An 11,847-nucleotide genomic window follows, 5' to 3' on the forward strand; every position below is an offset into this window, starting at 1 on the left:
CCACTGCGAGTCAGAACTAGAGCTGGCATATTTTGCCCCCCAAGTCTGGTGCTTTTGTCATTAGTAGCTCTGGTGTGGGATTTATAGTTTAATGCTTATTTCCAAAGCGTGAACTTGAACAAAATATGCTATTTTACAAAAGAAAAGAAATTGTATATAGCATTTCCTCTGCTGAGTCTACAAACTCTACAACCCAATAATTGCTTTCTTTTCTACTTCCACTGGAAGTGTTCTTAGGAATGAGTTGATATTTGCTAAGTGCTTTGAGCTCCTTTCCTTTAGAAAGAGGTGCTAAAACTTCTCTAAATTATTTTTATCACTACTATAAAATTTAAAAGCGAAGTATCATTATTTTTCGAAAGCAGGCCTTACCTGATTTTCTTAAATTATAACCTTTGATTAGCTGTTGAAACTCCCTGATTACAGACTGAGGTTGTACTATCCCGGGAATCATACCAGTTAAATCTATGAAATAATTGATTGCGTAACCTGACAAGAATGTGAACTACTGTTGTAGTTTGTAACAGAGCTTCAAAATACTGTAAAAGATTTGGTGCTAAAGCTCTCCTTGTTTCACATATGAGGTCAATGCTATGGCTTTACCTATTGATTAATACTGTCAATTTGATTTATTAACTTCCTAATTATTAAGAGGGATTTCTAAGGATTTATTGTCCTTCATGAAAAACCTTCAGACCAGAAGGAACCTTGAGGAGTCTTCATACATTTTTGTGTCTGCCTTCAGGGAGGACTGCAACCTGGTGAATTAAATCTACCACCACCATCACCCCTAACACTCGTGAAAATTCTACCACCTTCCTTGTGTGGTCAAGTTTAATCCATTTTTTAAATGAACTCCATTATGAGAGATATTCTCTCTAGAGGACCTGGGGAGCAAACATGAGAATTGACTCAACCTGTAAGTAAGAATGAACCACAGAGGCGGGGCCAAGATGGCGGACTAGGTAGACGCTACCCCGGATCCCTTTTGCAACAAAGACTCGGAAAAACAAGTGAATTGATCACATACATAACAATCTATGAACCCTGAACAACAAACACAGATTTAGAGATGGAAAACGAACAAATACGGGGAGGCAGCGACTGTTTTCGGAGCCTGCAGCCAGCGTCCCAGTCAGGTAACCTTGGCGCCGGGCATTGGGGCCCAGGGGAGCTCATCTCATAAATCTTGTGACGGAGCAAACAAGGGGCGCAGCCCTACCCTCCTGAACTGAACCCGGGAGGGGGCCCAGCTGGTCCGCGCGGGCGGTGTGGCGATGCGGCTGGTGGGAGAACTCCCCGGAAGGCAGTGACTGGTTTTGGAGCCCGGAGCGCAGCGTCCCAGCTGGGGAATCTGGCCTCTGGGCTTTTGACTGGGCGCTGTCACGGCGCAAGCACAGGGCACAACCCTACTCCCCTGAACTAACCCTGGGAGGGGGCCCAGCCGGTCCGCGGGGGCGGCGTGGCAGCATGGCTGGTGGGATGAGAAATCCCCGGGAGGCAGCAACTGATTTTGGAGCCAGGAGCAAAGCGTCCCAGCAGGGGATCCTTGACGCTAGGATTTGGACTGGCAGCGGAGGATCTGACCATGGCTTCAGCGGGCCAGACCCCGCAGGCAATCTCCACACACCCAACACGCATAGGCGACACGCCCCGGGGCAATCTCAGATATAATAGTCATTCCAAGCAAGACAAGCACTTCTGGCTATATTCCCAGGTGCTACTCTCCTATCTCTCTGATCCCTCCCCCACCCTCCCCAGTCAGCTTCATTAACATTGGAATTTCCTGAGCCAGAGGAAGAACTGCTCCGGTTCTGCAGCCGCTTTGCTTCCCCCGCCGCTTTTTTTTCTTTTCTTTTCTTTTGGTCTTTTCCTAACCCACTCTTCCGGCGTGAGAAAAGGAACCACAAAAAACCCAGGGACCAAAAATCCATCCCTAATTGGACTAAAAACACAGAACCAGCTACAGCCAAGCATATATGATCTAAATCTCGGACTTTCATCCTTACAGGAAACAAGGTGGCAGTTATAATCCAAAGGCAGTTCTGACAGGGATCTGACTGCATTTTTTTTGTAGCGGAATTTCTGGAAAAACAAGTTTCCCAGTGATGGCTCGGAGACAGCAGTCCATATTAAACCACATAAAGAAGCAGACCATGACAGCTTCTACAACCCCCCAAACAAAAGAATCAAAATCTTTCCCAAATGAAGATACAATCCTGGAATTATCAGATACAGAACATAAAAAACTAATTTACAAAATGCTTCAAGACATCACAAACAAAATAAGGCAAACTGCAGAAAAAGCCAAGGAAGACACTGATAAAACTGTTGAAGAACTCAAAAAGATTATTCAAGAACATAGTGGAAAAATTAATAAGTTGCAAGAATCCATAAAGAGACAGCATGTAGAAATCCAAAAGATTAACAATAAAATTACAGAATTAGATAACACAATAAGAAGTCAGAGGAACAGACTCGAGCAATTAGAATGCAGACTGGGACATCTGGAGGACCAGGGAATTAACACCAACATAGCTGAAAAAAAATCAGATAAAAGAATTAAAAAAAATGAAGAAACCCTAAGAATCATGTGGGACTCTATCAAGAAGGATAACTTGAGGGTGATTGGAGTCCCAGAACAGGGAGGGAGGACAGAAAACACAGAGAAAATAGTTGAAGAACTCCTGACACAAAACTTCCCTGACATCGTGAAAGATGAAAGGATATCTATCCAAGATGCTCATCGAACCCCATTTAAGATTGATCCAAAAAGAAAAATGCCAAGACATATTATCATCAAACTTGCCAAAACCAAAGATAAAGAGAAAATTTTAAAAACAGCCAGGGAGAAAAGAAAGGTCACCTTCAAGGGAGAATCAAGAAGAATAAGTTCAGACTGCTCAGCAGAAACACTGCAGGCAAGAAGGGAATGGGACGACATATACAGGGCACTGAAGGAGAAAAATTGCCAGCCAAGGATCATATATCCAGCAAAACTCTCTCTGAAATATGAAGGCGAAATTAAGATATTTACAGATAAACACAAGTTTAGAGAATTTGCAAAAACCAAACCAAAGCTACAAGAAATACTAAAGGATATTGCTTGGTCAGAAAACCAATAATATCAGATACAAGCACAACACGAGGTCACAAAACAGAACGTCCTGATATCAACTCAAATAGGGAAATCACAAAAACAAATTAAGATTAATTAAAAAAAAATGCTCATGACAGGGAATCACAGAAGTCAAAATGTAAAAGATCACAATAACCAAAAAGAGGGACTAAATACAGGAGGCATAGAACTGCCATACTGAGAGTGATACAAGGAGATATAGAACATTACAAGTTAGGTTTTTACTTAGAAAAATAGGGGTAAATATTAAGGTAATCACAAAGAGGTCTAATAACTCCATAACTCAAGATAAAAGCCAAGAAAAATGTAGCGAATCAACAAACATAAAGTCAAACACTACGAAAATGAGGATCTCACAATTTACTAAGAAAAACGTCTCAGCACAAAAAAGTAACTGGAAAAATGAAATTGTCAACAACACAAATAAAAAGGCATCAAAATGACAGCACTAAACACGTATTTATCTATAATTACGCTGAATGTAAATGGACTAAATGCATCAATAAAGAGACAGAGAGTCTCGGACTGGATAAAGAAACACGATCCGTCTATATGCTGCCTACAAGAGACACACCTCAGACTTAGAGACACAAACAAACTAAAACTCAAAGGATGGAAAAAAATATATCAAGCAAACAACAAGCAAAAAAGAAGAGGAGTAGCAATATTAATTTCTGACAAAGTAGACTTTAGACTTAAATCCACCACAAAGGATAAAGAAGGACACTACATAATGATAAAAGGGACAATTGATCAGGAAGACATAACCATATTAAATATTTATGCACCCAATGACAGGGCTGCAAGATACATAAATCAAATTTTAACAGAACTGAAAAGTGAGATAGACACCTCCACAATTATAGTAGGAGACTTCAACACACCACTTTCGGAGAAGGACAGGACATCCAGTAAGAAGCTCAATAGAGACACGGAAGACCTAATTACAACAATCAACCAACTTGACCTCATTGACTTATACAGAACTCTCCACCCAACTGCTACAAAGTATACTTTTTTTTCTAGCACACATGGAACATTTTCTAGAATAGACCACATATAAGGTCATAAAACAAACCTTTGCAGAATCCAAAACATTGAAATATTACAAAGCATCTTCTCAGACCACAAGGCAATAAAAGTAGAAATCAATAACAGAAAAACTAGGGAAAAGAAATGAAATGCTTGGAAACTGAACAATACCCTCCTGAAAAAAGACTGGGTTGTAGAAGACATCAAGGAGGGAATAAGGAAATTCATAGAATGCAACGAGAATGAAAATACTTCCTATCAAAACCTCTGGGACACAGCAAAAGCAGTGCTCAGAGGCCAATTTACATTGATAAATGCACACATACAAAAAGAAGAAAGAGCCAAAATCAGAGAACTGTCCCTACAACTTGAACAAATAGAAACTGAGCACCAAAAGAATCCATCAGGCACCAGAAGAAAACAAATAATAAAAATTAGAGCTGAACTAAATGAATTAGAGAACAGAAAAACAATTGAAAGAATTAACAAAGCCAAAAGCTGGTTCTTTGAAAAAAATTAACAAAATTGATAAACCATTGGCTAGACTGACTAAAGAAATACAGGAAAGGAAACAAATAACCCGAATAAGAAACGAAAAGGACCACATCACAACAGAGCCAAATGAAATTAAAAGAATCATATCAGATTATTACGAAAAATTGTACTCTAACAAATTTGCAAACCTAGAAGAAATGGATGAATTCCTGGAAAAACACTACCTACCTAAACTAACACACTCAGAAGTAGAACAACTAAATAGACCCATAACAAAAAAAGAGATTGAAACGGTAATCAAAAAACTCCCAACAAAAAAAAGCCCTGGCCCCGACGGCTTCACTGCAGAGTTCTACCAAACTTTCAGAGAAGAGTTAACACCACTACTACTGAAGGTATTTCAAAGCATAGAAAATGATGGAATACTACCCAACTCATTCTATGAAGCCACCATCTCCCTGATACCAAAACCAGGTAATGACAATACAAAAAAGAAAATTACAGACCTATATCCCTCATGAACATAGATGCAAAAATCCTCAACAAAATTCTAGCCAATAGAATTCAACAACATATGAAAAAAATAATTCACCACGACCAAGTGGGATTTATACCAGGTATGTAAGGCTGGTTTAATATCAGAAAAACCATTAATGTAATCCACCACATAAATAAAACAAAAGACAAAAACCACATGATCTTATCAATTGATGCAGAAAAGGCATTTGACAAAGTCCAACACCCTTTTATGATAAAAACTCTCACCAAAATAGGAATTGAAGGAAAATTCCTCAATATAATAAAGGGCATCTATGCAAAGCCAACAGCCAATATCACTCTAAATGGAGAGAACCTGAAAGCATTTCCCTTGAGAACGGGAACCAGACAAGGATGGCCTTTATCACCGCTCTTATTCAACATCGTGCTAGAAGTCCTAGCCAGGGCAATTAGGCTAGACAGAGAAATAAAGGGTATCCAGATTGGCAAGGAGGAAGCAAAATTATCTCTATTTGCAGATGACATGATCTTATACGCAGAAAACCCTAAGGAATCCTCCAGAAAACTACTGAAACTAATAGAAGAGTTTGGAAGAGTCTCAGGTTATAAAATAAACATACAAAAATCACTTGGATTCCTCTACATCAACAAAAAGAACATCGAAGGGGAAATAACCAAATCAATACCATTCACGGTAGACCCCAAGAAGATCAAATACTTAGGAATAAATCTCACCAAGGATGTAAAAGACCTATACAAAGAAAACTACAAAGCTCTACTACAGGAAATTAAAAAGAACCTACTTAAGTGGAAAAACATACCTTGCTCATGGATAGGAAGACTTAACATAGTAAAAATGTCTATTCTACCAAAAGCCATCTATACATATAATGCACTTCCGATCCAAATTCCAATGTCGTTTTTTAAGGTGATAGAGAAACAAATCCCCAACTTCATAGGGAAGGGAAAGAAGCCTCGGATAAGCAAAGCATTACTGAAAAAGAAGAAGAAAGTGGGAGGCCTCACTCTACCTGACTTTAGAACCTATTATACAGCCACAGTAGTCAAAACAGCCTCGTATTGGTACAACAACAGGCACATAGACCAGTGGAACAGAATTGAGAACCCAGATGTAAATCCAACCACATATGAGCAGCTGATATTTGACAAAGGCCCAGTGTCAGTTAATTGGGGAAAAGATAGTCTTTTTAACAAATGGTGCTGGCATTATTGGATATCCATTTGCAAAGAAATGAAACAGGACCCATACCTCACACCAAGCACAAAAACTAACTCCAAGTGGATCAAAGACCTAAACATAAAGACTAGAACGATGAAGATCATGGAAGAAAAAATAGGGACAACCCTAGGAGCCCTAATACAAGGCATAAACAGAATACAAAACATTACCAAAAATGACAAAGAGAAACCAGATAACTGGGAGCTCCTAAAAATCAAACACCTATGCTTATCTAAAGACTTCACCAAAAGATTAAAAAGACCACCTACAGACTGGGAAAGAATTTTCAGCTATGACATCTCCGACCAGCGCCTGATCTCTAAAATCTACATGATTCTGTCAAAACTCAACCACAAAAAGAGAAACAACCCAATCAAGAAGTGGGCAAAGGAAATGAACACACACTTCACTAAAGAAGATATTCAGGCAGCTAACAGACACATGAGAAAATGTTCTCGATCATTAGCCATTAGAGAAATGCAAATTAAAACTACGATGAGATTCCATCTCACTCCAACAAGGCTGGCATTAATCCAAAAAGCACAAAATAATAAATGTTGGAGAGGCTGCGGAGAGATTGGAACTCTCATACACTGCTGGTGGGAATGTAAAATGGTACAACCACTTTGGAAATCTATCTGGCGTTATCTTAAACAGTTAGAAATAGAACTACCATACAACCCAGAAATCCCACTCCTCGGAGTATACCCTAGAGAAACAAGAGCCTTCACACAAACAGATATATGCACACCCATGTTTATTGCACCTCTGTTTACAATAGCAAAAAGCTGGAAGCAACCAAGGTGTCCATCAATGGATGAATGGGTAAATAAAATGTGGTATATTCACACAATGGAATACTACACATAGATAAAGAACAGTGACGAATCTGTGAAACATTTCATAACATGGAGGAACCTGGAAGGCATCATGCTGAGCGAAATCAGTCAGAGGCAAAAGGACAAATATTGTATAAGACCACTATTATAAGATCTTGAGAAATTGTATAAACTGAGAAGAACACATACTTTTGTGGTTACGGGGAGGGGAGGGAGGGAGGGAGGGAGAGGGTTTTTTACTGATTAATTAGTAGATAAGAACTGCTTTACGTGAAGGGAAGGACAACACTCAATACATGGAAGGTCAGCCCAATTTGACTGGACCAAAAGCAAAGAAGTTTCCGGGATAAAATGAAAGCTTCAAAGGTCAGCGGAGCAAGGGCGGGGGTTTGGGAACCACGCTGTAAGGGGACTTCTAAGTCAATTGGCAAAATAATTCTGTTATGAAAACATTCTGCACCCCACTTTGAAATGTGGCATCTGGGGTCTTAAATGCTAACAAGCGGCCATCTAAGATGCATCAATTGGTCTCAACCCACCTGGAGCAAAGGAGAATGAAGAACACCAAGGTCACACAACAACTAAGAACCCAAGAGACAGAAAGGGCCACATGAACCAGAGACCTACATTATCCTGAGACCAGAAGAACTAGTTGGTGCCCGGCCACAATCGATGACTGCCCTGACAGGGAGCACAATAGAGAACCCCTGAGGGAGCAGGAGATCAGTGGGATACAGACCCCAAATTCTCATAAAAAGACCATACTTAATGGTCTGACTGAGAGTAGAGGAATCCGGGCGGTCATGGTCCCCAAACCTTCTGTTGGCACAAGACAGGAACCATCCCCGAAGACAACTCATCAGACATGAAAGGAACTGGACAGTGGGTAGGAGAGAGATGCTGATGAAGAGTGAGCTAATTATATCAGGTGGACACTTGAGAGTGTGTTGGCATCTCCTGTCTGGAGGGGGGATGGGAGGATAGAGAGAGTGGGAAGCTGGCAAAATTGTCACGAAAGGAGAGACTGGAAGGGCTGACTCATTAGGGGGAGAGCAAGTGGGAGTAAGGAGTAAGATGTATATAAACTTATATGTGACAGACTGACTTGATTTGTAAACGTTCACTTCAATAAAAGTTAATTAAAAAAAAAAAAAAAGAATGAACCACAGATGACCTATATCCTAACCCCTGGTCCAAAGGAGACTATATAACTAATAGGGGCTCATTTAAAAGACATGTACATGCTCAGGCAATTTGATCTTAGGGGTCTCTGAAGAAAAATGGTCAATAAGGCCATCTTACCTCTGTCAGCTATAAAGTACATAGACCATTACTGGAGAGGGATTGCTCCTTCTTATAGTCCCTTAGGCTTGCTTAGCTAAGTTTCCATCTCAGTGTGATACAGCTGCAGCTTCAGATTTCCCATGTATTAGGCCAGCAGGAGAGGCAACGTGGTTGGAAGGTTGGCACCCAAGGGATTTTTCTTGGAAGTTACATTTGCACAGCAAACACGAGCTTTTATTTAGATTGTATGCTTATCAGGAAATGGCTTGGGAAGGCTGTTGGTGAATATAGATAGGAGATAGCCACCATTGAGTTGACTCTGACTCATGGTGACCTATGTGCAGCAGAATGAAATTGCCTGGTCCTGTATCATCCTCACGATGGCTGGAATGTTTGAGTTTATTGTTGCAGCTACTGTGCCAATCCATTTCACCAAGGTTCTTCCTTGCTCTTGTAGACCCTCTACTTCACCAAACATGACGTCCTTCTCTGGTGATTAATACCTCCTGTTGATGTGTCCAAAGCAAGTGAGTTGGACAATGTTTAGTTGTGATCCCTAAGGTTTTCATTGGTTGTTTTTCAGAAATAGATCACCAGGTCTGTCTTACTAGTCTACCTGGCATTTATTTTACTCTCCAGTATGCAGTAATTATTTGAGTACTCCTTACTTGTCTCCCAAGTTTTGAACAATCTCATACTTTGTTCCCTGAGATTGCCCAAGATAATCCCTTGCCCTATATAAGCATCCAGTGATCTTTGTTGAGTGAATGAATAAGCTATTCTTTAAAGAAAGTACCTATCAGGATCACATCCAGTGACAGGCACAATAAAGGGCTGAGTTCTGTTCTCTAGATTTCCTAGTACCTTCCTCTTTGCCTAGTTCTTAAGAAATACTCTATAAATGTTTATTGAACTGAAGGTATCTGATGCATTCCCCCAAAACACACAGAAAGTCAGTATCAGGGAATAGACTGGAGCTCATGTCTGCTAATTCCTGAGTCCCCTCAAGCCTTGGCTTGAGTTTGCTAACCATAGCACACCTTGACCCCAATGAAACCATTTCTTTTTGTTCTAGTTTTTTTCTCTAATGTGGGCACCAATTCCATCATCGTGGAGAAATAACTGAATACCACAGGTTTATACTGGCTTCCTTTTTTCTCGGAAATCACTTTGTCTTCCAAATGTTGTAAAATGTGTGGGAGGGTTTTTCCTCTTTTTCTGAAAATCACACATAAAAACATATTATCATTTTCAATGCTTCAAAGTGCCTGCTGTTTCAATGGCACAGCTAGCCCTTCTGTCTTCCACGATGACTTTGTTCTTCTTTCCTCTCTTCAGAGTCACACTGGACAAAAACAAGCTCCACAGATGCTGTTCTGAATGTGGGTTTGTCAGCATAGACAGTGCACGAGAGCAAGACGAGAAAAGAGCTTCACAACAGCCTGTTGGAGCTACTAATGACAATCAGTGGGAATATTTCCATTGGGCTGAAATGTGAGACCTTAAGACATGGGAACAGTAAGTGTAAAGGTACTTTAACAGATGGAAAGTTAAAGAAGGCAAAAAATATACTTTCTCCAGGGGGTAAATACCTAACAGCAAAATCAACACACTAACAGAAGGAAGAGAAGAAAGGAAGGAGGGAGGGAGGGAGGAAGGGAAGGAGAAAGCTCTCTTTTATTTGATTCTCATGTATAGTAACTCAAGCATAAAAGACACTCCCCAGTTAAATTAGTCAAGATTGTAGTACTCATTATGGGAGAAAATTGGGCCATTAAAATAATTATTCTAAAATGCATATGTTAATGATAATAAAATATTGTTTTATTGCTTCTCTCTTTCAGGTTATTGAAATCCCTTAAGAACCTTTATCTTATTAACTCTTATTATATGGTTATAAGGTTGAGGTTGGAAAAATGATTCCTACTTTGCAGCCGAGGACGTAAGGATAGAGAGTTGAGTGAACTGTCTTGGGCCACCCAGCAACAAAAGTTACCTGCAGAAATTGTACTGGAATTCAAAGCTGTCCATTCTTGAACTAGTAAATTTTCCCTTGGTAGCCCATCTAGGCTCAAACTTAAGCTATTAGTTGACATGTTTGAACACATCTAAAATGCCTCATTTAGAATTCTTACACCTCTGCTTATTTCTTTGTTTCTCAGAATTAAAAAAAAAAAAAAATCTAACAACAACAACAAAATTTTGGCTCTAATAAGCTGCATCTGGCAAAAAAAAGGTATAAGACAGGAGGATTATTTCTCTTGAAAAACATTAGTTTATATTAACAGAAACAATTATTTTTCCCCCAAGGGCAATATTTTCCTTAACCCTCAAAAGAAAGTTTAATCCAACTTGTAAGCATTTTTTTCTTTTTGTGTACCATGGTCCTTTTATTTTTACCCATTGGGAGAGAGATGCAGAGAGAATTTGTCAACTTCACTTGTTGACTTGTTCTGTGCCTTAATTTTCATTTTCCTTTTATTTGTGGCTCCTCATTTCTCTTTGCTTTAATTTTTTTTTTTTTTTAATAGAAAAGCTCTTCTAGGGGTGTCTACTGCTTCTTGAAGTGGTTTGAATCAATCAGTCACACTGGTTCTATCTTTTCAAGGTTAAAAAGATGTTGATTTGACATCTAAAACTGACAACCCTTTGAGTTCTGATCAAAATCTTTTCTATATCTATATTTTTTTTTTTAACCCCATGACTTCCCTTGTTCCTGTCTCTTGAGGCTATTAAAATGAATATAGTATTTTTTATGGAAGACCTGTGGTGGTTCAATGGTTAAGCACTTGGATGCTAATTGAAAGGGGGTTTGAACCCACCAGCTGCTCCATGGGAGAAAGAAGTGGCAGTCTGCTTCTGTAAAGGTTACAGCCTTGGAAACCCTATGGGGCAGTTCTACTGTACCCTACAGGGTCCCTATGAGTCAGAATCGACTCGATGGCAATGAATTTTTTTTTTTAAGTATCTTTTATAGGTTAAACTCTCCCCTGGCTACCACTGCCTCTTTCCTGTTTGAGATCCTCATCTTTCATTTTTGATATCACAATCATTTTCAAAGTAGCAACCTGACATAACCACTTGACATGCTTAAAAAAGATAGACTATATTTTTAGCTGCCTAATTTCTAGCAGCATTTGGAGAAATAGGCTTGCTATGTAGATGGTTTTTTTCTACTTAAGGAAAAGGAAGTGTCCTTTTGCAAGAGATTTTTTAAAATCATTATACAATTTTAAAATGTCAAATTATAACTAGTTTATGAAAATTTACAATGTATCTTTCTTGGGAAATACAAGAATGTATCCTAAAAGATATGTTGA

The sequence above is a fragment of the Elephas maximus genome, chromosome 11 (assembly GCF_024166365.1).
Source record: "Elephas maximus indicus isolate mEleMax1 chromosome 11, mEleMax1 primary haplotype, whole genome shotgun sequence".
Classification (NCBI taxonomy): Eukaryota; Metazoa; Chordata; class Mammalia; order Proboscidea; family Elephantidae; genus Elephas; species Elephas maximus.